Below are 25,679 nucleotides of genomic sequence, written 5' to 3'. Positions count from 1 at the left end.
AAGGAGTGGTCTCAGGAGTGCTGTGCTCTGCTCATGAATTATGGCACTAGGCAGGAATCATCTTGGGCATGGTCTGCCTTTCCACAGGCTTTCTATCCAGGCCCCATGGAACCAGTCTGATGGTCATTTTGGGCTTGCTCCTTGCCCAGCCACCTGAGAGGCCCCACACAAGGGTTATTTGTCTCTGGCTCACTCCAGTCCAGAGCTCTAAGTCTCAGGCTGGGTTATTCTAGTCTCTGGCTTGCTCCTGGTCCTGCGAGCTGTTGGGGTCTGCGTGACCAGGGCTTGTGGTCATCTGAGGCTGCCTTCCTGCCTGAATCTCCTGGTGGTTGTCTCAGGGAATGTTAGGCTACTGATCATTCAGATGCTGATAGCTCAGAACACTGAGCTTAGGCATAGCCTCTCTCCCCTCTATGTGACACAGCAACCATGCCTGCAACACTTGCAAGGACAGGGACATTTTATTTGCCCTGTAGAATGGAAATATGAGGAAAGTGATGAAAACACACAGATGAGTAAGCCTGTGCTGGAGGTCATGACACTGGATGTTGAATTCAGGAAGAGAATTACCAGTACAAAGAGGAAGGACAGAGCAAGTAAACAACAATTGCAAATAATGGGTATGAGAGATGGGCATGAGAGAACCCCCAAAAAAAACAAACAAACAAGCAAACAAACAAACAAAAAAAGTCACCTGCAAGTTGTTGCTGCTGCCGCTGCTCCTGTTGCTGTTTTCTGCCTCCCCCAGTGCTTGCCTCTCTGGGGTAATAAATCCTCTTTGTGCTGAGAATTTAGTGTCTGGGTGTGTCCTCTACTGACTGAGAGGGCTGTTTCCTCTGACAAATTCAACGTGTTTCTTTGGTGCATGTACAGACTAAAACTTCAAACAACCACATCACACATACTTTTGAAAACAGTGTTTCCATGTTTGTTTTAGATTTTGGCCCCCCACATAAAATGTTATATAAATAGCTAAAGTATTTCACTGTCGAATGAAAACACTACATACAATATCCTCACTGAGTTCCAGCTACCCTTCCTCCCAGCTGTATTTAGCCTACTTAGTCTTCTTTCTATGAGAGGTCTATAATATTTCTACAGTCCCTCTTGTTCAAGATACTCTATTTGTGACCATGAGCTAATGTAATAACAAAAAAAAACCCCTTGGTATTTGCTGATTTAAGATTCTAGGGACAAGATTGTAAAGTCAAAATCCCCAGTGGAATATGAAACAAAATAAGACATTCAAATGTGAAGAGGACTGAGACACAGTGTTTGCAGCTTTGTACCCATGAAAGCAAAGCCCAGCAGCAGAGATGGGTTTATTTTCTCTTCTTTGAATCCATCTAATAAAATAGACTCACGATTTGCATGAGGAGGAAGAACAAACAGTAGCTGTCCTTAATGGTAGTTGCTCAGGATGTTGTGGAGATTGCCGATAATTCCACAGGCGCAGAGTGAAGGCAACGTCACATCCTTGGAGTGGAAAGGCACACTTCAGGATCAGCTGGGGTTCTACTTCTCTGTCAGATTTGACTGAGATTTTTTAACTACTTCATATCTTTCTTAAAACTCTGCTTAGGATGAGAGATTTTTAATTCCATGAGTGGATGATGTATGGATGTCCTCAGAAATTTTATTTAGGAGAGATACCAAGGTTCTCACTGATTAAGAGTTTTCTTCCTTAGATATTCACACTTTTATTCCTGGTGTTAGCTCCACAGTTGTTTACTGACCACTTGCAAGATTATGTTGACAAAAAGTAAAAGTTTAGCTTGACACTTCATCTAATTTGGGAATGTGTTATACTTACCCTGCATCTATATGTGTAATTTTGGTAGAGATTTGGGAATGATTCATTACTTGGGTATTGATTTAGTTCCATAAGTGAATAATACAATGGTCCCACTATCTCAGGATCACCCTAAAGACTAAGATTGTCTCTTGCTTTTGCTTTTGTGACTTCTAGGAAATTCCTCAGTTGGATTCTCTCACATTACAGAACCTTGGAAAAGCTCTAAGGGAACAAACTATCCTGTCAGTCTCTTCTTTTCTGAGAACATACATGCTTTACTGTTATGCCCAGTTCATGAAACCACCAAAGACCACCAGGAATCAACTCCACTGCAAATACATGAGGGTTTATTCTATACATGCTTGAGCCAGGGGTCACAAAAACTTCCTGTGGAAGCAGGGAAGAAATGCTGCCCTGCAGTTTAGGGGAACAAGGTTTTTAAAAGGAAAAAAAAAATCACAAGTGGGGGATTGCATGCCATGGTGTTACATGATTGGGTGATTGACTTTTGAAATAATTGGTTTACTTTAGGCACCAAGACCACAAACAGTTCTGACCTGGCCATCTGGGCCACTTTCCTAGCAACTGTATCTCTAATGGGCAGGGAAAGAATGCAGTAAGGCTGGTTCTTCCCCTGCAGGCAGCTGGACATGTCTCTACCTGGCTGGCCTTCGTTTAGGCTTGTGCTTTAAACTTTAATCCAATACCCCAAATTCTTTGTTCTCCTACTTTCAGTCTTTTCTTTCCTGAGAACACACATGCTTTATGTGATTGTAAGAATCCAGAAACATAATACCCCTTTCTATTACCTATTTATAAATTGATAAAGAAGTCCTTATTAAAAAGCACAGATTAAATGTCACAATAAATCATGAATAAGACCCAGAAGGTTAACTCAGGAAAAGCTTATTCATGGAGTGGGGCTGTGTATGCAGAAACTGGTGTTCTATGTTCTAAGAGACCTGGGCACCTATCACCCATGGATTTTCAACCCCCAGGCCATCTGCTGAACTGTCTAACTTTATTTAAGATGAAAACAGAGTGGATGGTTATTGTGGGAGTTTTGGGTCAACTATAGGAGAGTTGAGTCATTACATTATCTTACTCTCTTCTTCAAACACTTCCATTGCTAAATTCGTCTGCAAGGCTGAGGTGTGTAGATGATATAGGAGAAGGGGGATGACTTTATATATGCACACAAGTACCTGCTGTGGTCTACTTTCTCAGACACCAAACACAACCTTCTGTCTTATAACCTCCACAGAATGCACTCCTACTTCCCAGCAAATATTAGACTAGACTTCAAACAGTTACAGCAAGAATGTTGCAGGTTGCTTGGGTCTGCGCCAGCTGTTTCCAGGTGCTTGATAGTTTATTCAATGATTAAGTAAAAATTCTCACAAGTGGCAAAGATAGCAAGGAAATTTTCTTCAAAGAGTAATCATAGTGCAGTTTATAATGGAGTACATTGCTAGGAATGGCAGTGGGCCATATGTGTGAAAGGTCTCAGGGGTCCCCACTATTGCTTGAGATTTTCTTTTATGGAATTCAAGAGAAGGAGGAATTTTGCTATTAGAGGTATGGTGTATGTAGTTTTCTATTTTGCCTGACAGCTTGTTGAATGATTATTTATCTACTATGCATTTTCCATCCTGTTCTGTACCTGATCTTAGTCATGTGCCTGTTTGGTTATGTGTAGGTGTGACATGGCAAACAGTTTACTTGGAGACAGCATTTTGCATCACTGTGCATGACTGTCCAGATTGTCAGTCATGTACCTGAACTAAGTGAAATGTTACTGGGTAGGAATTTAGTTTGAGAGCTATTAGGGGGAGAACAAACTTACCTTATTGTCCAGGGCGAGGTGTACATGTAGGGTGATGGAGGCAGAAGTGCTGTTACTAATAGGTGGCTAGGTGCCCTGTTTGCAGAGAGGTATGTGTGCGTACAATGTGCACAGGTGAGGACCTCAGGTTGCCAAATGCATTATCACAAGAAGAACATGTGTACAGCCCAAGCCAACTGGAGTCTCAGGTTGCTCGGGTATCCTTTATGCTTGCCAGGATTACCACAGCTATCATTTTTTAGATGACAGAGCCTTCTCTTCCATCTCAGTCCTACAGTGGGAGGCAGGAGATGGCATAACTGAGACAAAAATCTTATTCAGAAGATGGAAATTCAGAAATCTCTACCAATAACGTGTCCAAGACCTTCTGCTCTCTATGTAGAAGAAGGCTGCCTTACCTCTTCATTCCTGTCCTTTGTCACTCCCCACAGACACACATTCTCCCTTAAGATCATACAAAATCTGCAGTCAGCTTCCTTCTCATTAATCTGGGGTCCCTTACCTTGTTTTAGTATAAAACATCCAGAAGCAAAGGCTTTGGATGTTTACACTGAGATAATTTGCTTTTCTGAAAAGCTTCACCTGACCCTTGTGGCAAACTAAACAAATAAATGTTTCAGGGAATAGATACTTTTAAATCATTTGGAACTTTACACAATGTATATGTATTTAAAATATCACATGGTACTCATGAATGCATAGAACTTTTACTAGATCTCAAAACTAACCATGAAGTCATGAATCTGAAAAAGGGAATGGTAGGGTTGAGGGGAAATTGGTAGGATTGTGGGGTTTGGAGAGACAGGGCTGGGGAGAAAGAATAATTAGAACTCATTATAGATGTGTGAAATTGCCAAATGGAAAATTGATGAAAAAGTAAATGTAATCATACTACAGAGTGACAATGTGTTTATTATTCCATTGTTAACAGTATTTGCTTAAAGTTGAGTAGTTTTCTTGCTTCTTTATTTCTTGTTAGAGAGGCATGAGTTGAGATCTGCAGACAGTTTGTTTACAGATGTCATCATGGAGTTTGGTGTTTGTGGTATATTCCTTGGTGACACAACTCGCCATGATTTGGCAGGTTGAGTTCGTTTAAAATGATAGGCTTTGGTGACACTCTATTTGACCTTTGCTACCAAGTCAGGATACTATTATCTGATATTGAGGCTGCATTCTGCACAGAGCTTGGAGGACTCCTTCTTTGATTTCTGAGGGAAATCTTTGCTGGTGTTTGTTTCATTGTTGAGTGTCCAGCTGATCTCAGGGGACACTGGTCATTTCAACACTGACCTCTTCCACACCTCCTGAGGGATCTTGGTCCTCGAGGACTAGGTCACACCATTGCAGCAAGTGGGCCTGGAGAAGCCATCAAGAGCTTTCTTAAAACCACCCAGGGCATCAGGAACCTTGTGATTGTCCCATCCCCAACGACCTCAGAATTCCTACTGTCTCTGTTTCCAGGATAAAGGATACTGAAGGAGGATTGTATGAGCTGGGTACAGAAATGGCCTCATAGGACCACAATATCATCAGGACAAAAATTGTATCTACATGTCCAGATGATGTGAATACACACTGATCTCTGTCACTGAGGCAAAAAAAAAAAAAAAAGTTCAGAATTGGCAGTATGTGATCTTATCCCCTGTTTGTAGCTTGTCTGTACACAGGAACAGGGAATTCAATTCACTTATGTTGAGGATTCAGAAACAGGAAGTAAACAGTTACTGGGCAACTTCCTTGAAGATTTTCTTTAGAAACACATAAAAACAAGCGTGAGTTGCCTCCCTCTGCTGATGGCCCCATGCCAACCCTTTTGTGAGTCTCAGAAAAGGAGATATGGAGTCTTAACAAGGAGGCCCAGAGCGGGTAGGCTGATCTTTCTCAAGAGTCTGCAAAACACACATTAACGCGTCCCGGGATTCTTCTCTCCTGCAGGGTGGTGGGCAAGTCTTCTCTCTTCATCCTGTTCATTATTCTTTAAAAATAGCTGCGGCATGGTGGAAAGGACAGGCTCTCACCTCCAGCGTAGCTGCAATCCCTGGTGGGGGCAGATGCAGGGCCTGATGGCCATGTGCTGCCTGTCGGTAGAGGTCTGGTTGCACAGGCAGGAAGCTTCTGCCACACTGGACAAAAACTCACAGCAGACTCTCATGATTCAGCGTTCTGGTGCAGTTTGCCAAGTCCTGAAACAGAAGGGAACAATCTTCATTTCCCCAGAGACACTGAGGGAAGGATGAGCCTCTTCATGGTCAGTTTCTAAGTACACTGATCAACTGTCCACGTAGTTTAGGTGAAGAAATAAAAAATATTTATTATGCATTTGTTTATTAATATAGAGACTGTATGTTACATGTGTTTACGTTGTACTACTTATACATGGCATAAGCGAAAAGGCATAAACACTTGATGTACACAGAACTTGGATGAACTTGAGATAAAGTATGCAGAGGTAGAAGAGCCAGTCTCAAAAGGACAGTCGCCTCACAGTGTCGGTCAGGCAACAGTCATGGGATAGTGCAGACACAGAGATGGAGGATAAAGTAGTAACTGCAAGGGAAAGAAAGGTAGCAGGAAGGTGGGCAGTGTGGCTTTCACTGTCTAACAGGGGGGCACATTGGAGACAAGCGGGCTTCTGGGAGGTGGTAGTATTCACACAATGCATGCACAAGTGCACACACACACAGCCATGTATGAATTGTAAACTCTACGTAATCTTTATTGATTGTAGCAGTGTCAGGGTTGCTGTGCCACATTCATGTGAGAATTCACAGCCTGGAGGCTGAGGGACTTCTCTGTATATTTATGCACAATTCCAATGAGCCTCTTTAGCCATCGGGGAGATGCAAATCAAAATTACCTTGTGATTTTATCTAACACCTGTCATAATAACTAAATCAACAACACAAGTGACAGCTCGTGCTCAGGAGGATGTGGATAAAGTAAGGGGAGCACTCCTTTAATTGCCAGTGGGACTATAAACTTGTACACCCCTGTGGAATTCAGTGCTGTGTTCCACAGGAAGAGAGAAATTGATCCTACCACAGAGACACTTGCTCAACCATGTTCATTGCTGCCCTATTCACAACAGTCAGAAATTGGAAGGAACCTAGATTTCCTTTCACAGAAGAATGGTTAAAAAATAATGTGGTAGATTTGAACAATTGAATATTATTTACCATTTAAAAAAATTGAAATGTTCAGGTAAATGCATAGAACCAGAAAAAAAAATCATCCTGAGTGAGGTAACTGAGACCCAGTAAGACAAATATGGTATGCATTTGCATATATGTGGAAACTAGCTCTTAAGCCAAGGATCGCCAAGCTACAATCCATAGAACCAGAGAGGTCAGGTATAGAGTGAGGGGCTATGGAGTGACAGAAAGGTCTCCCTAGGAGAGGGAAATAGAATATATATTTATAGATGGATTGAGGGGCTGGAATTAGAGGATCAAGTATAAAGAGACAAGGGATACAAAGGAGGAAGTATGGGCAAAAACAGATGAAAGTGGTGGCCATTTGAGGAGCAGCATGGAAACATAATATAGTAGAAGCTTCCTAAAATATATGCATATATACAGAAACCACAAAATAATGAGGCACACGGAGTCCCAGCTGGCCATCTCGTCACCAAATGATACTTCCAGTATAGGGACTGGGTTACATCTAATTAAGTTATAGGCCAAATGGGTCCCAAGGGACTCTCCAAATAACCCAGGTTGTTGCCAAGGCTGTTCTCCACAAACTGACAGCAAGGCCTCACTGCTGCAGACAGCACCTACACAACTCAGTGAGCATGAAGAAGTAGATCTCCCTATGTTCCAGTTCCACAGTTCCAGTGTCTTTGGTACAGGAAGGTACCCTGCAGGCTACCAAACTGAAATGCAAACACCAAGCCATCCACAAAACCTTTGATTTACAACAGTGTCTTGCATGCTGGTTCAATTGTGGCAGAAAGCCAGCAGCAACAAACAACCAACATCCAAGGCCCCGTCCATGAGAGGGGACCCATACCCAGCACTTTTTGGGTGACAGAGGCCTGAGGCTACATATTCCAGGGATTCAGACCAATTATTATTGGTCTGTTGGTATAGTTTTCTTGTGGAATTTATACAATTTACCCTTGTTCATTCGAATGTTGAGTTCTCTACCCCACTATCTGGTTTCAATTAGGACACTGCATTGTGATGTTTATCCTAAGCATCACCTATCTCAAGTTTGTGTAAACATGCCACCATTTGTTCTCTGTAAATTCAATAAAACAGGAGTCAAGGCTGCACAATAGAGACATCCTGGTCTGGAGGGGAGGAGAAAGAAGAGAGTGGGAGGAGTCAGGGAACAGAGATCAGAAGGGGAGGACTAGGAACCAGGAGGAGACATGAACCTGACCCAAGATATGACTAAAAGCAAGTATAATGGAGAAAAGCTGAAGGGGAGGAAACTATGCGGGCTTGGAGGTTTAGGATGGAGTAACTATTGCCCAGCATTGTGCTCCAGGTTAATCAAATAAATCCCAGTCTCTGTGTGGTGATTTGGGTATACAACTGGTTTAGGAATAACTACTGTTTAACTGAAAGATAAATTGTTGTAGGTGGCGATTAATATTTACTATTAATATATCTTTTAGTAAAGCTGCTGTTAATCCTAAGCAGCTGTATAACCAAATCACCACACAGAGACTATGATTTATTTAGTTAACCTAGAACACAATGCTGGGCAATAGTTACTCCATCCTAAACCTCCAAGCCTTCATAATTTCCTAACATTTAGATTCACCCATTATACTTGCTGTATCTTAAGTCCAGTCCATCTCTCCATGTGGTTCCAAGACCTCTCCTCCTGCCTGCTCTCTCCTCCCAGCTTTCTGCTTCCTCCTCAGCCTCCCATTCCTTCCTCTCCTCTGGCTCCTCCTCTCTCCTGCCTACTCCTTCCTCTCCATTGCTCAACATTGTGGCTGGTTGTTTTACTTTCTCATGTTTACACAAAGTTGAGACAGGTGATGCTTAGAAAAAGTATCACAATGCAATGTCCAGATTGAAACCAGAGAGTGGGGGAGAGAAATCAGCATTTGAATGAATAAGGGCAAGGTGTATACATTTCAAAAGAGCATTATACCAACAATAAATCAATATTAAACTTTAACCTCCAACAACACTGGTCTAAAAACAATGTATCAATAGAATGACTCCTAATGACATTCTGCCTTAGTCATAGAGCAGCCATATTCAGCAAACTTTTACCTTGACCCAGATGGAAACAAATACAGAGACCCATAACCAGACATTCTGCAGAGAATGAGGGTCCTGCAGTACTCAGTCCTAAATGGGATTCCCTCATTGAATCTCCACCGCCAGGGCTCAGGGAATGCTGCAAAACACGAAGCAGACAGAGTAAGAAAGCAGTAAGAGCCAGAAGGGATGGAGGAAAATCAATGTGATCACTGCACACATGAACTCACAGAGACTTGGGCAGTATGCACTGGGCCCGCCCGGGTGTGCTCCAGATGGGGTCCTAGAGCTGAAAGAATTGGGCAGATGCCTCCATCCCAAGGAGAAACACTCTCCTTTTCTGGAGATCGATTATTCACTTGGGAATGCAAATTTAGTGAGACTCTCTTCCCCAAGAGAGTCTCACTGTGTGCCCAGCAGTAGATGGTCTACAGAAAACAACCTCAAGGGCATTTTTGGAGGTAAACATCTCATAATGTGTCAGGGCTTTTCTTTTGATTTTTAAAATTACCTTTTCATTACATTTCTGTTTTAATTACATATTTCTCTCTCTCTTTTTTTTTTTACCCTCTTTTAAGGTCTTTGGGTATAAATTATGGCTTTCTATTTAGTGTTTTTATGGCTTCCTGAGAATGTAAACAAGTAGGTCTCTGTGTCTATATATTTTTCTTGTGTACTTTCTTATGTTTTTTTTTTTTCTTCTGTTTGTTTTGTTCTATTCTGATGTTTTAGTTTTGGTTTTATTATTATATCATATCATATTATGTCATAATATAATTTATCCCTTAAAAGCCTGTTTGCTTTCTATTGAGAGACAGAAAGGGAGTGGATCTGAGTTGGACAGGAAGAAGGGAGGAACTGAGAGAACTAGAGGGAGGAGAAACTGTAATCTGTATATATTATGTGAGGAAAAAATCTTTCTTCAATTAAATGAAAAAAAAAACATAAATAAAAACCTAATAAATAAAAAACCCCCAAATAATGGCTTCTTTTGTGACCATTGTGTACTTTAAAGAAGATACAAATGAATGGAAAAACATTTCACAAGTAAGTAAAATGAAGACCTGTGGGATATTTCCTTACTTTTGCTAATTTATCCAGCATTTGTGGCCACCATGATAATCATTAGAAACTTAGACTGAAAGCTGTCCACAGGAAAAGTGCACAGACGCTCTCCTACATCCTACTCTAGTTTTCAAACCCTATTCTCATTCTTTTTAGTCCAAAAATTTGGAATATGAAGTAAGCAGTAAGCTTTTAATTTCCTTGTTTAGAAATACCTTTCCCCCAGAATCTCCCAGGGCTCCCTGTGGGAGTAAGGCTACTGTTGTTCTGTTGTTGGTGTCTGACCTTCAGTGAGCTCTAAGTACTTGAACTCTGCATGGATTTTTCTCTTTCTGGACCTCTTGACTGCTGCTCTAAGAGGCTTGTGTGATGGTGGAGATGTTCAGTCACGGGAGGTTTGGTGCTGAAAGCTTTAAAATGTACTCCATGCACAAAAACACTTCGATGGCTTTCATAAAGCAAGCTTTCTCATACCTGAAATGACCTCCATCGCTGACTCATCTCACCTCCCTTCTTTCCAGCTATTAGGCTGCTGATGTCATATCTCAGAGTCCACATGTCTAGACAGAACCTAGCGTTTATTCTCCACCACTCTCTGCACTTTGTGTCAGAAAATGCCACTACTGCTAATGATATTTTTACAACTCAAAGTTTTATAATTTATTTTTTTATTAATTACAACTTATTCACTTTGTATCCCAGAGGTAGTGCCCCTTTCCCCTTCCAATCCCACCCCCTCCTCCTTTTCCTCCTATGCCCCTCTCCAAGTCCACTGATAGGGGAGGTCCTCCTCCCCTTCCATCTGACTCTAGCTTATCAGGTTCTCATCAGGACTGTCTGCATTGTCTTCCTCTGTGGCCTGGTAAGGCTGTTCCCTCCTCAGGGGGAGGTGATCAAAGAGCCAGCCACTGAGTTCATGTCAGAGACAGTCCTTGTTCCCCTTACTAGGGAGCCCACTTGGACACTGTGCTGTCATGGGCTACATCTGAGCAGGGGTTCTAGGTTATCTCTATGCATGGTTGTTGGTTGGAATATCAGTTTCAGAAAAGACTCCTGGGCCCAGAGTTTTTGGTTCTGTTGCTCTCCTTGTGGAGCTCCTGTCCCCTCCAGATTTAAACTTGTACAACCACTTTGGAAATCAATCTGGTGCTTTCTCAGATAATTAGGTATTGTGCTTCCTCAAGATCCAGCTATTCCACTCCTAGGCATATATCCAAAATATGCTCAAGTATACAACAACGACATTTGTTCAACCATGTTCACAGCAGCTATATTTGCAATAGCCAGAATCTGGAAACAACCCAGATTCCTCAAATGAGGAATGGATGCAGAAATTGTGGTATATTTAAACAATGGAATACTATTCAGTAATTAAAAACAAAGTAATCATGAAATTTGCAGGCAAATGGTGGGAACTAGAAAGGATCATCCTGGGTGAGGTATCCGAGAAGCAGAAAGACACACTTATGTACTCACTTATAAGTGGATACTAGATCTTTAAGATAGGATAAATATACTAAAATCTGTACTATTCAAATCTTAAAGTTTAAGTTTCTTTCATGCAACACATTCAAGCTCCAATAAATCCCGTTAGATTTACGTTCAAGACATTTCCTTCATCCCTCTTACCATACTATCTCTATAGCAAATAAGTCAGTTCAAGACATGGTCATCTATCAGAAGAAATTTACAGATTTTTCTGCTATGGGTGGAATGTATCGCCTGCCTCAAAGACCTAAACTGCCCATGTTGAAGTCTCAACATCCATTGCCTCAGAAAGTGGTAGGTAGTATTTAAAGGCAAGCACTATAAAAAGGGGACTGAAAGAAAGAGAAAAGTAAAGAAAGAAAAAGATATGAAAGGAAAGGAAACAGAAATGGAAGGAAAGGGAAGGGAATGGAAGGGAAGGAAAGGATAGGAAAGGAAAAGGAAGGGAAGGAAATGGAAGGGAAGGAAAGGATAGGAAAGGAAAAGAAAAGGAAGGGAAGGGAAAAGAAGGATGGAAAGGGAAGGGAAAGGAAGAAAGAGGAAGGGATGGGAAGAGAAAGAAGGAAAGGGAAGGAAAGGAGGAGAAGGGAAGGGAGGAAAAGGGAAGGGAAAGAAGGGGAAGGAAAAGAAAGGGAAGGGAAGAGAAGGAAGGGGAAGGGAAGAGAGAAAGGGGAAAGGAAGGGAGGAAGGGGAAGGGAAGGGAGGAAAAGGGAAGGGAAAGAAGGGGAAGAAAAAGAAAGGGAAGGGAAGGGACTGCTGTTAGGAATGGTGGAGGAGAAAGTTTTTTATCAACATGTGAGAGAGAGCATAGGTAGAGGCAAGGACATCTGGGAGAGTTCGGAATGGACAGGACCAGACTGCACTATGCCATGGGAAGAGAGAGAGGAGGTGAGGGAGAGGGAAGAGCATGGAACCAGGTACAGGAATCCCAAAGGTGCCAAGAGAGAAGGTAACCAAAATGCCTCGATTAAGTGGACAAGAACAGCCCAGTGCCCTGGGCTAGAGTTTAGGTGGGGTGAATTGTGCCAGCCAGGAGGATCCTATAACAGGTAGGGACTGAGTGTTGCTTGGAGAACCTGGTGACCAAGTCTGCATTGATATGTTAAATATGCCCCTCAGCCATTTGTTCCAGATTTGAAACATAACAGGGACAAATTTGACATGTGGTTGAGAGGGCACTAACCCAATATAACTGGTATCTTAGAAGAAGAGGAAGTTAATATGAAAACAACTGAAGATCCCAGTCAACGCAAGGGCAGAGGTGTCAGAAGAATCCAATCCACCAACATCTTGCCAGCACACAGAACTGACAATACGACTGTGTTGTTTAGGATGTCCAGTCTGTTACTGTGCTGAGGCATCTCTAGCAAACAGCTACACCTATAGCTACCACCTATAAGCCACACTGGTAGGAACTGGAAAGTGTTCTTTCTAGACCTCATGTGTTCATGCTTTTTTGGAGTTTGTCAAGCTGTGTTTCCATCATCCCATTCAGCAGCCAGACCTGCTAAGCAAGGTGTAAGTCGTCCAATCACATGCCGTACTCCTGCTTCCTTTTCTCACTCTTGTCCTCCACACTTTAGAAAACCAACCTTCATGAAAAGTTTGGTCTATTCTAAATATGCCTGTACAGAGGAACCTCTATTTCCCTTTATTACACTTGGAAAAAAAAATCCTAATTACTTTCCATGGGTTTCAGGAGACCGAGAACGCTCACGCTGGGATGGTTCTGTGACTCCCGGGAGAACCACTCGCTCCTCCACTCGGCATGCTGAGCTCCAGGCTCTGAGATGCTCCTGGAGCATCTGGAACCATGCCCAGCCTGGTCTGTGAATGAGGGACACCTCTAAACCTCATACTTGCTTGTCCTCCATGTTAAATTTTCTGCTCCAAGACTTTTACCCTTACCATGGCTGTCACTACTTATTCTTCCACTATTAAACAATTGGATGATTATCTTGCTATTTCTATTCCCAAGTCCAGTTTTTGAAGAAATATCTGATCCATAAAGGATCTTCTATGACATGTTCATTGTAGATTTCTGAATTCTTAAAACATGGAAAATGCATGAATTTAAAAGCTGTAGGCCTGTATTTCCCAGGGACTTTAGACATATGTCAGATTTTCTGAACATTTTTGGATGGAAGTAGCCTTGTTTTATGGAAGTTTGGTTAACTGGTTGGTGGCAAACTGTTCAGCAGCATCATGACATTCTTGTAAACAAGTAAGATTGGCTCCTATTTGTCTTATTTTAACATGTTCCATCACGAACTCGCAATGACACCTGTTCACTGACATATTCTGTTAATCACCCTGAGTGTGTGTAGGAATTTAAGCACAACCTGTCTTACAAGGACATCGAAATTAAAGGTAGGAAGATTGTCCACCCCACTGGCTAGGAGGAACAAGCACCCGCTGGACTACGGATTGGGAGGTGGCTGAGCTGAGGAACAGAAACTCGAAGCAAATACTGGCACCTTCAAATTTGTGTGCTCACGTTTTGGATCAATATAAATTTTCTCAAATTAGAGGGCACATTTCTTCAGAAAGAAAAGTGAAGAAAAGTGGGTGGGAGCCTCTCTCGTATGCATATTTGCTTGCCTTTTAAAGAAGTAAACATCACTTCATGTTGATGAAACACTATTTCCTTCTCATGACTGACTATGGAAACAATTCTCTAGCATGGAGGGGAACCTCAGGAATTACTGAAGCTCAAAACTGGTGTTACATAATCCTCCAAGACCTCCCCCTGCTGCAGAGTTCAGAAATAGCAGCACATGGGGGTGGGTGGTGAGGCTGTCTAATAGCTGCAGAGGAAACTGATTCACATTCATTTCTGTTTTACCGAGTTTTCTTGGGGGAGAAGTGTTAGCTGACAACATCACAATGTAAAGGCTTAATTTTATTCTGTACTTCAAGGCCCTGCTTGTGTACTGCAGACATGGAGCTTTGAGAGAACATGTGTGGTGAGCCCCCGGGAGCCTTCCTGCCTTTCCTCTGGCGGAGCCTTGTGGGCTGGACTTGGCTGTAGCCTTTGCAGGCACTTCACTTCCATTTCTCTTCCACTTTCTCTTCATTGTTTCAATGATTTGCTTGTGTATATGTAGAGTCATGTCTTGTGGGCTTGTTTATTTATACTGAATATCTACAAACCTGGGATGCTATGGACCAGAAAATTGCCAGGGAAGATTAACTCACCATCAGTACGATGATGGAGTCTGAACGTGTGTAGGAGAGAAATGCGCATGCGTATGGGTATTCACACTAGAATTTACATACAGGCCAGTGCCATCTTAGTGCAGGAACACACACATGTATGTACATTCATAGTAGAACTTCCTCACAGCCCAGTGATTACCCATACTAGATGTCTGTGTTCTGTAGCCCACACGGACCTGCAGGCTCCTGAAGGTTCCTTCTTTTTGTTACATAAGTAATTTTTATATTATTTTTGTTTTACTTTGTGTGTGTATGAATGCTATGTGTGTGGGAGGCTTACACAAATGAAGAGAGGGCATTGGTTTGAGCCCTAGAGATGAAATCTCAGGCACCTGTAAGCCATCTTGAGTGCTGAAACCAGATGAAGATAGTTTGCATGAGCACTGAGCACGTAACACTAAGCCATCCCTCTAGTGCCTGTGAAAAGTCTTAATAGTGAAAGGAACTTTCAAGGAAATAGCATTAAAAACCCTTAGTTTATGATGTGCAGCTGTTAACAATACTAGCAAAAGTTATAAATGAAGAAACTCTGAGAACCAAGAAATTATAGGCCCAAAGCAGCAAATCTGTTAATGCTCTTGTCTGCAGAAATAGTGATGTTTCATGTATGCTCTGGAGTCCTGAGCATTTGTCCACAAGAGCGTTGAGCTGTTGCAGTGATTTTCCCACAGACTGAAGCTTGTGCTCACAGGGCCAAGAGACACTAACTCAGTTCTTGATTTGTCTTCATATATGTCTTGCTTCCATGAGTCATTTTATTTTCTACAAGGTTGAAACTATGCCTCATGTTTGTTTTTTGTTTTTGTTTTTCCTTTTTTTAACCTTGAATTGTTTCCTGCTGTTTCTTAGATTATTTGAGGTGAGTTTTGTTCCCGATCGTCTTTGTAACAACTGAATATTTAGTTTTATGCAGAAATGAAAAAGTCAAAAGCGTGACTTGTAATCCTTTTCTTTCCCAATTGTTGTCCTGTGTGGAAGTTCCTTTCAGTTCATTTTTCTTTGCTCTGAAGCACCAGTCAGGTTGGTTTGTAACTTGATTTTATTCTTTAGACATCCTCTTTATTTTCTAGGGTTTAATTAATTTAAAAATGCATAACAAGTTCATTACTTTTTTGAGAATTTTATACATACAATGTACTTTGGTCAAATTCTCCCCGACTCTTCTCCCTAACCCCTCCCAGATTCCCCTCTGTTCCCACCTCTCACCAATTTCATATCCTTAGTTTTCTGTTTTTGAATAACCCATAGAGTCCAATTAGTGTTGGTAATATGTCTGTGGGATTGAGCCACTCACCCAGGCACAGACAATCGGATTTATATTGAACTTATTAAGAGTCCCCCATGATTACAAGGTAGAGTTTGCTCAAATCGATATGAAGCACTTAGAAAAGTTTTGGAAATGGGGTTCAAAAGGGAATTCATTTAGCAAACATTTCTGAGTGAATAATCCTCATGATTTCTGCAGTTTCCAACGTTTTTAGATCCTGGGTAATTTGGCTTCTTCAGCTGCCTCTGCATCCCTGCACCTGCTTCGGGGAACAGTAGAGACTTCACTTTTATTTCACCCCAATTTTCCCAATTTGTCATCATCCTTAGTCTCTAGAGTGTATTGGGCCATTACATGACATGTGACAAAAGAAACGTGAAAGGCTAGTCAAAGGCAGCAAAAAGTTATTTAATCATTGACTGGCTTTTCATTCTGACATCTGAGCAGAGCCAAAGAAAATCACTAACGGATTGCATGTAACCTGGAAGGATTAGGAGAATAATTGTCTTTTCCATCGAGTCTTTTGTTGCTTTTGTGCTTCTGGTCTTACTAGAATACATTTTTTCTATGTGCGATTTTCAGAAGTGGTGAGGGACAGGACAATGGTGGGAAACTCAGCTGATAATCATCCTTTGATAAAGGAGCGCTTTTGCTCGCTTGAGCTGGGAGAATGAACAGGTTTTATAAAGCCTGGATCATTTGATACCTTGAAATTTCTGTTTCACCTTAATATTCCTTTTTCAACTTCTGGAGAAAGTTTAAAGTTCTGCTAGTACCTACTTAAAGTGAGAATGAAATAAAACAAAGAGTCACCGAGTGTAATCATTAGGTTCATAGAAACTTTAGTGTTATCTTAAAATTCAGCTTCCATAATCAGTATGCAAAATCTGATACAGGGTAGAGAGTCTCTAAAAATGCAAATGGGAATTCTCGTATTTCATTTTAAAACATGGCTCCTAATGTTCACTCCTTAACCCTATTTTTATTGGGCATCTATATCATTTTAGGCAGGGTCTGGGCAGCAGGGACACAATGGAAAAGAAATGAAGCCTGGTTCCCACTCAATGTTACATAGCATTGAAGTGGACCAAGGGTAGACTGGAGCTTTGTGTATCCAGGCGGGAGACGCTATTAAAACCAGTCTCTCTCTGGGGACATATATTATGGGAGGGTTAGATGATGAGGGTCAAAGGAGGAACTGAAGAAGTAAGGATAGAATATGTCCTGTGGGAGGAGTGAGACTCTTAGAGGATGTGAGGGTCAAAGGAGAAGAGGCCCAGTAAGGAATGGGCAGAGCCATCCTCGCCCTGTGTCCAGGCTGTGTAGCCCGAGGCACTGGGGGACGTGAGCCTGAGCAAGGAGAAGCAGAGCTATGACGCGCATTGCCTGAAGGGAGCTGTTCAGTCTAAGTATAAATTGTGTCCCCTTGTTCCTCACTGGGGGTGTGGCTCCAGGAAGTGGTAGAATGTTCAGGAGGTAGAGCCTTGCTGGTGGCAGTGGGCACTAGAAGAGGTTTTACAGCCCAGCCTCACTTGCTGTCCACTTGCTGCTGTCTGACTGCAGATCCAGGGTCCATCAGCTCATTTCTCTGCCCTGCAGGACTCCCCTGCCACAACAGCTTTTATTCCTTTTTTTAAAGTATAAATCAGAATGATATGATTCCTACCACCCTTTAAGGTGGTTTCTTGTTGCACACTTGGTCATACAAATGAGGAAAGTGGTTAATATAAAAGCCAAAGTTAGGTTTTATATAAGGGATGGTATTGTCACATGAAAGACTGCTGAGTTGGGAAAATACCGTAGAGGTTAGGAACAGCTGAGGAGAGAGGTATGATGTGAAGGATAAGGAATGAGCAGTAGAGGGAGGTTAGCAAATTTAAAAAGGTGGGGCTGGCAAGACGGCTCAGTATTTTTTTTTTTTCAATGCAGTTTATTCAGGAACCTTGAACAATCATCTGACCCTGGGGAAAGCCAGCCCACAGCTTAAATAGCCTCTGGGTAGCCAACCCCAGCATGCCATGTGGGCAATGCAGATAGGTCCACATACACGGAAGCAAGCCAGATCCTCAGCCTTAGCCAAATGTGGAGTTTTGTGACAGAGAGCACTTACCATCGGGAAGGTGGAAGGCAGAAACCAGCTCCATCTTTAAGGCGCGGCATTCCGCAGCTCTCTACAGTTCCCCCTTTTTGTTTTAGACGCATCAGGCAAGAGTAGAGGTCTGATCTCTGATATTAGAAAGAAATTGGGACTTTGTACCAATGTTCATTTAGGTGTCATCCACCCAAAGAGCATCAGACCCGTCTGATACCTTTTTCTCAGAGGCAGGACCTGGGGCTTCAACCCGCATGTAATCAGACATGCTCTTCTCTGGGTCCAAAGTGGCTGACCCTGAGTGCAGTGCTTAGCCTCGCATCCTGAGCATAACATTTTAGCTTTTTATGGTATCCAACCATGCTTGGGGAGAAAGTCCTGCTTCAATGGCTGTAAAGGCCTGAATGATCATGGCTGCATTTTAAAGGTGCTTGATACTGAGGCTGCCGGCCTCAGTTCGAGCATGAGGACCGACATGGAGAAGGAAAGAGCCATGTCCTGCAAGTTGTCCTCTGACCTCCACAAGCACACAGCGTTACTCCTGGGCACACACACATGCATGCAGATACATAGACACACATTCACACAATAATAACATTATCACAAAAGTAGAAACAGAGAAGGCAGTTTCACTTGATTTTGTTCACAGAGTGGAGGAGTGGGAAGGCCACAACTTACTAGTGTGTTAGAGCTGTGGAGGATGGGCTGTGGCTGGCAAATGCCAAATGTTTAGGTATGTCAAGCTAGAGAGCTGGCTTTGGGTACACAGACAACAAATAGCTGCATGAGTGTGATGCCCAGGGAAAACTGGGCCAGATAAAAATTCAGCATTCACCAGCATTTATGGCTGTTCAGTAGCTCGTTGACACTTTATGGGACAAATCACACTTTTTCTATGATAATGCTCTTTCATCATCTTATTTAAAGGAAGTCCTTTCTGGAATAATTTTTATTATAGAAAAAGAAACGTAAAAGTAAATATTGGGATCTATAAATGCATATAAACGCACTTTCTCACTACACTTATGATTGGTCACAGACATCACTGTTTCCTCTCCAGGTACTACCAGTTATGAGAGATTCTATGTTGTGAGAGAGTTAACCAAAGGCCAACAACCTGGGAAGTCAGACAGAAGAATAAAAGATCTAAATCCCTTTCCTTGAAGTCGCCATCTACTGCCAACAACCCTGGGATGGCACTTCATTACAGCCACCTGCAGCTCAGCAGCTTTGCCTGTGAGGTTTCAGGTTTACAAGATGCTCTGCAACACAGCTAACTTTTATATTTATTACATTCCTTACATTTATTACAGCTCATTCACTTTGTATTTTGGCTGTGGCCCCCTCCCTCATGCCCTCCCAACCCCACCCTTCCTCCCTCTTTTCCTCCCATGCCCCTCCCCCAGTCCACTGATAGGAGAGGTCCTTCTCCCCTTCCATCTGATTCTAGTCTATCAGGTCTTATCAGCACTGGCTGCATTGTCCTCCTCTGTGGCCTGGTAAGGCTGTTCCCCATTCAGGGGGAGGTGATCAAAGAGCTAGCCACTGAGTTCATGTCAGAGACAGTCCCTGTTCCCCTTACTAGGGAACCCTCTTGGAGACTGAGCTGCCATGGGTTACATCTGTGCAGGGGTTCTAGGTTAGATTCACCTGAGCATGACAGCTGGAATCAGTGACTTAGTCCCTTTCCCCTGCCTACAAGCCAGCCAGCACAGAAAAATTGTCACACCCTCTGATGCTGGGTTTGTTTACACACTGGCTGATATCAGCCTGTGCCTTCCATTCCAGCTGAAGCTCCACACCTTCCTAGCCTTTTCCTGAGCCATGCTGTCTTTATTTATTAAAACTCCACTTACAGCATGAGTTTTGGTGGGGTGCCTATGCCTTTGCTCACACTTGCTTTCTTGTAAGACACCTTTTAAAGTCTTATCTGGGTAATGTCTGCTAAGGAATCAGTATTTGTATCACTCTAAAGCCCATATGCTGACATCTTAAACCTATATGGTATTATATCTGGAGGGGACTCACTTAGCTTTAGATGGGCTCAAAATTTGCACCCTCCTAATGCAACTACTTTCTTTATAAACCAGGAGAATCCAAGGCTACTCTGGTCTTCCCTCTGAAGACACAGCCAGCCAGGAGCAAGATCCTTCCCAAAACCATGCTTTCAGATTTGGAGCCTGTGGGAAGCAGATACCAAAACAAACAAACAAACAAACAAACAAAAAAAGAAAAGAAAACAAAGCAAAAAAACCCCACAAAACATAAGGAAAAACTCGAGATGTTCCAATTAATTTCTATTCCTATGTCCTCCTTTTTATCATTGAAGTTACATGTACACATACAGCAACGTTCTTTGATAGACTCGCCTTCTTTACTACCTCCTAAAGGTCCCCTATAACTTCCACAGCTTTTCTTCCCAACTTCATGCACACTTTTTATTTTTGTTTTTGATTTTGAAGACTCATTGAATCCCCTGAGTTCTGTCTGTGCTCATGCGTGAGGGGGCTATGTAATGGGGCACAGGGAGTGTTCTAGTCAGTGTTTTCTAAAGGTCCAGCTGATAGAATTCATTTTACTGGCCCAACAGCAGCTGTCCCGTGGCAGGAAGGCTGGGAATGCAAGAGTTGTCCAGCCCGCAAGGCCAGCTGTCTCAGCAGTCGGTAAAGCCTGGTAGCTCTGGGGTGCCCTGTAGAAGTACTGCTGTTCATTCTGCACTTGGACCTGAAGAAGTCTGATTCAATTCCAGAAGCAACAGGATGGAGTAACTCGCCAGAGAGGGTGAGGGCAAGTCGGCAAAAAGCTAAGTTTCCTCCTTCCATGTCCCTTCATGTGGACTGACACCAGTAAGTGGGCTCAGATTCAGGTCACACTTTCTGCTTCAAATACTTGGATTAATAAAATTCTTCACATGAGTGACCACATCTTAGGCTTTAATTGATTCCAGAGGTAATCAAGATGATACCCAAGATTAGCCATCTCGGGACCACCTCCCTGAAGAAACTGATTTTCTCTCCTCCAGCAGCCATCAATTGCAGATAAATTCTGGGCTCAGGGTGAGACGTCATGAGCCCCTCCCATAAGGTTGCGAGGAGTTCAGCTTGCTGGATCTTGGGCAGATGTTGTGCATACAGGCACAGCCATTGTGCACTTACACACGTGGCAGAGCTGGTGATTATTCGGCTGAAGGCGTCACCACCAGCTCTCAGTCTTTCCATCCCCTTTTCATTTGTGCAGAGAGGCTGTGATATAACTCCACCATAGAGAGGCGCCTACCCCACACAGCCTCTAACCTCCTGCGGGGTGACCAGTTGTAGCTCTCTGTTTTAATCACCATTTGCTGTAAAGGAAGCTTCTTCAATGAGCATAGAGAGATGCATTAGTGTAAAGATAAGGGCGTGCTGTCCCCTCTAAGGACAGGGTGCTGGAAAGCCTTCTTATGCTTCTCTTCCTCCAGGAAACCTCTCTCTCTGTCCTCTGTCTCTTGGTGTCTCTGTCTCTCTGTCTCTCTTTCTCCTCTTTTTCTCTCTCAAAGTTTCATGTGGCTGTGTATCCCAGGATGGCTTTGATTTTGCTACATAGTCTCAGATGACCTTGAACTTTTGATTCTCCTGCCTCAACCTTCCCTGTGCTAGAGTTGTAGGCATACACCACCACACCTACTTTTATGGGGTGCTGAGAATTGAACTCAGGACTTTATGATTGTCAGATAAGCACTTAACTACAGAACTACGTCTTCAGTTAGGAACACACACTTCCTAAATTGCAGCATTCTCCTTATAACTGCTCGTGCTGATAGTCCTGTGCTTCGGAGCCAATGTCTGACACTATACATTTCTAAAGGGCCAAGTGGCAAGAGCCCTCTCAATTCTCAGTCATATTTTCCTCTTAGAGAAAAATTCTCACAAGCAAAGAAATCCTTTACTACAGAAAATAATGATCTGCCCACGCACCACTGCACCATAATGGTCTCAGCTCTCCTCTGTGGCCCATGAAGATCGCTCTCATGGCTTTATGGTGTCATCCATCTGAGGCAAGCAGAGACCCTACTTAATTCTTCCTTTGTTCAGAAGACAAATCAGTGTGAGCCAGGTGGAAGTGGATTAAGGTAGAAATAATAATGATTTCAATATATGTTCATAAATATCAGAGGTTGGCCTTCAGGATAGAGCCTTCCAAATCAGAGAGTATTAGTGTAATGATTCTATAAAGCCCCACTGAACTTGCATTAGGAGTTATCAATTTCCCTTTCTCTCTGGGATAGAAAAATGTGCAGAGCTTTGGGGGCTTCTTCATAGCCTGATGGAAAAGCTACAGGTGAGACATAGCTGGTCTGAAACCAGCGGAGGCTGAAGTCTGCAGGCTAGAGTTCTTGTCTGAGAGCGTCCATACTGGGTGGAGATTTCATCACTCTCATGAAACTTTAACCTGTTTTTGATGAAGGTCATACATTTTCATTTTGCACGGAAATATACATATTATGTAGTCCTGAAATAAGCTTTTAATTTTTAACTTTATTTATTCTGTATGCTCGTGTGAGAGCTGGCGTCATGTGTACGCCACTGTGTGTGTGTGGAGTTTAGAGGTCAGTTGTGGGAATCAGTTACCACCTTCTACCACGCTGTTCCTGAACTGAACTGAAGCCAGCAGGCTTGGTAGCAAGTGCCCAATGCCGAGTGTCTCACCAGCTCTTCTGACCAGAGCTTTAATATCTTCCACATGCTATTTGTTGGCTATCAAAATATGAACTATAAATTATATTTAACAGATTTTATGGAGACCCAGATAATACATATAATAATGATAAGAGATTTTTCAAGTGGAAAGGTGTGTGTGTGTGTGTGTGTGTGTGTGTGTGTGTGTGGAGATTTAATGGGAACCCAGAAGGTAGAAGTCAAAGGTTTTGCTTTGCTAAGTACATCTAAAATGCATCACATAGTTCCCCCAGCAAAAACTATCTGACCCTGAATCGATAGTGTCATTTCCAAGAATCTTTCCCTCCAGTTTCCACCCACCACCTGTTTTCTGAACAATGAAGAGGTAAGGAATGACACGTGGCTCAGATGCTTAGGTGATGATGAAGCAAATAATTCCTTGATTGACATTTATTAAGGGAAAAAGTCAATGTAGCTTTCTGCATATGATACAGGTGTGTTAAAATTAAAATAGTATCTGTCAAGACAAACCTGGCTCTGAAAAGCCAGACTTCTGTTTTGGATGCACACCTGCTAACAATATGATGAGATTTCTAACACTCCTCAAAACGTTGTTGTCCTTCCTGTGTGTGCCGGGTATCTGTGTGTGTACTGGCACAGCACAAGATGAAATCTTGTGAGAGTGTACAGAGCATATGCAGTGTTCTACATGTCATTTTCCTCTCCCAAAATATGTATGAGATGTGTTGACACCCGATGAAGTGGAGAATCTTGTAGAACAAGGTCCATACGGTGAAGTCAGATTTGCATATGTGGTAGCTGGATTCAGCAAATGCTTATGGATCATCACTTAGAGAATGGGCATCAGTGTGGATATTTTATGAGATATGAGTGTGTTATTATTTCTTCCTCAGAAGGGAAAGATATGAGGCTAGAGGGAGAAGGGTATATTCCTACTCCAATCATGGCCTGGGGAAGTTGGGACTTTTTATGTTTTAGTCCTGGTTCAAAGAGAAGTGTCAGTAATAGACAGATCTCTGGGCCGTAGAGGGAACTGCAGAATCTTCTTGGCTCATCTCATTGCAGAGATGTGTTAGTAACCTCTAACCATCAGTCAGGTGATCTTCCAGGACTTCAACATCCTCTGAATGAGATTCCAAGGAATAAGAGAATGGGTGACTTAGCCATGTTTCCTAGTGTAGACAAATGCCCCCCTGTTGGGCGCTACCTGGTGCCAGTGGAGAATGCAGTGGGTGCGGTGTCTTTGGGCTTCTATGGCAGTGCTGATCCAGGAATGCTGCGCAGTTAGTGAGCACCTGGTGGTCCTTGGTACACAGTCAAGGCCTTTCCCATAGCTTTTTTCCTGGTCTACTCTTGCTTCCAGCACAGATGGCCCACTGAATTGTGGAGAATTTCCCCAGGATTAGTATCCATGTTCTTCCAAGAGGCCTTGTTCTGCATTTTTCTCCCAAGCTCAAGTTTCTTAAGTAGAGTTAAAGAAACATTTCCTTTTCCAGAATTGTTTTTTTTTTTCCTAGCCTTTCCACAGTCTGAACCTCAAACGTCATTCTGTAGCTCAGCACCATCCATCAGAAGCACAACGCAAACTGTAAGTATGTCATCAGAAAATTCTAGTGACACATCAAGGAAGTTAGGAAGAAATTAAATAAATGTAGTAAGTTATTTTGTTTAACCTAATGTCCCTCAAAGTACCATTTCAAATATTGTTTGAGTTTGGTTACAGTGGGTTTATATGAGAAGAGTTTGTTACAAAATTGAAACAAGAGAATGTGTAGTAAATGTCCCTCATGTTCTACTACATACTGGAAGCTATTGATCTAACTTCCTGGGCTTGGCTCCAGGCTTCTCCTTGGTTTTTGTACCTTTTGTCCCTGAGTTACACTAAATCTGCCAGCATTTTACCGTTCTGGGGTGGGAGAGGCAGGAAGACTCTGAAAATGAATGTACATACAATTTAAAAAATTATCTAACAGCTACCATAGCACTCTATGGATTCTTCCACAAAAGGAAAAGTGTGCAAATACTCTTACAAGTGATGAAAAACTACAACCAAAAATTAAACACACTTTTAAAAAATTATCATTTATTATAATTTATTCAATTTGTATCCCAGCTGTGGCCCCCTCCCTCATCTCCTCCCAATCCCACCTTCCCTCCTTCTTCTCCCCCCATGCCCTTCCCCTAGTCCACTGATAGGGGAGGTCCTCCTCTCTTTCTATTTAACCCTAATCTATCAGGTCTCATCAGGACTGGCTGCATCATCTTCCTCTGTGGCATGGCAAGGCTGCACTCCCTGGGGGTAGGTGATCAGAGAGTCAGCCACTGAGTTCATACCAGAGAAAGCCCCTGCTCCCCTTACTAGAGATCCCATTTAGAGACTGAGTCTATGAGCTACATCTGAGCCAGGGTTTTAGGTGTTCTCCATGCATGCTCTTTGGTTGAGGTATCAGTCTCTGCAAGGCTGCCAGGGCTCAGTTTTATTGGCTCTGTTGGTCTGCTTTTGGAGTTTCTGTCCCCTCTAGGTCTTTCTATCTCCCCCTTCTTTCATTAGATTCCCTGCACTCTGCCCAAAGTTTTCTATGCATCTCAGCCGCTGCTTTGATACCTCTATCAGTAGAGTCTTTCAGAGGCCCTCTGTAGTAGGTTCCTGTCCTGTTCCCCGTCTTCTCCTACTTCTGATGTCTATCCTGTTTGCCTTTCTGAATGAAGATTGAGTATCTTCCTAGGTTCTTCCTTGTTGTTTAACTCCTTTAGGACTATAGATTTTAGTGTGATTATCCTATATTATTTGATTAATATTCACTTATGAGTGAGTACATACCATGTGTGTCTTTCTGCTTCTGGGTCACCACCATCATTGCTGAGAGTGTTAAAGAACCTAAGTATTAGTGTGTAAGAGTGGAGAAAATGGGCTGTACCAAGACAAAGATCTGTTCAGGATCAGGCTGGGATCTCACGCAGAACAGTGTCAGGAGAGTCCACTTAGTCCTTCCAAGAAGGCCT

The 25,679-nt window shown here is 42.6% G+C and overlaps 2 pseudogenes; both read right to left on the bottom strand.

Moving 5' to 3' along the window:
- Nucleotides 1-340: 340 nt before the first annotated feature.
- Nucleotides 341-455, bottom strand: LOC132652649 (small nucleolar RNA SNORA17; annotated as a pseudogene).
- Nucleotides 456-1,401: 946 nt separating this feature from the next.
- LOC110542880 (large ribosomal subunit protein eL6-like) overlaps nucleotides 1,402-25,679 on the bottom strand; it is a 102,371-nt pseudogene continuing 78,093 nt past the window's right edge.

Source organism: Meriones unguiculatus, chromosome 2 (genome assembly GCF_030254825.1).
Source record: "Meriones unguiculatus strain TT.TT164.6M chromosome 2, Bangor_MerUng_6.1, whole genome shotgun sequence".
In the NCBI taxonomy this organism is placed as follows: Eukaryota; Metazoa; Chordata; class Mammalia; order Rodentia; family Muridae; genus Meriones; species Meriones unguiculatus.
Note: the sequence above shows the minus strand (reverse complement) of the source record. Positions and strands in the feature narration are given on the sequence as shown.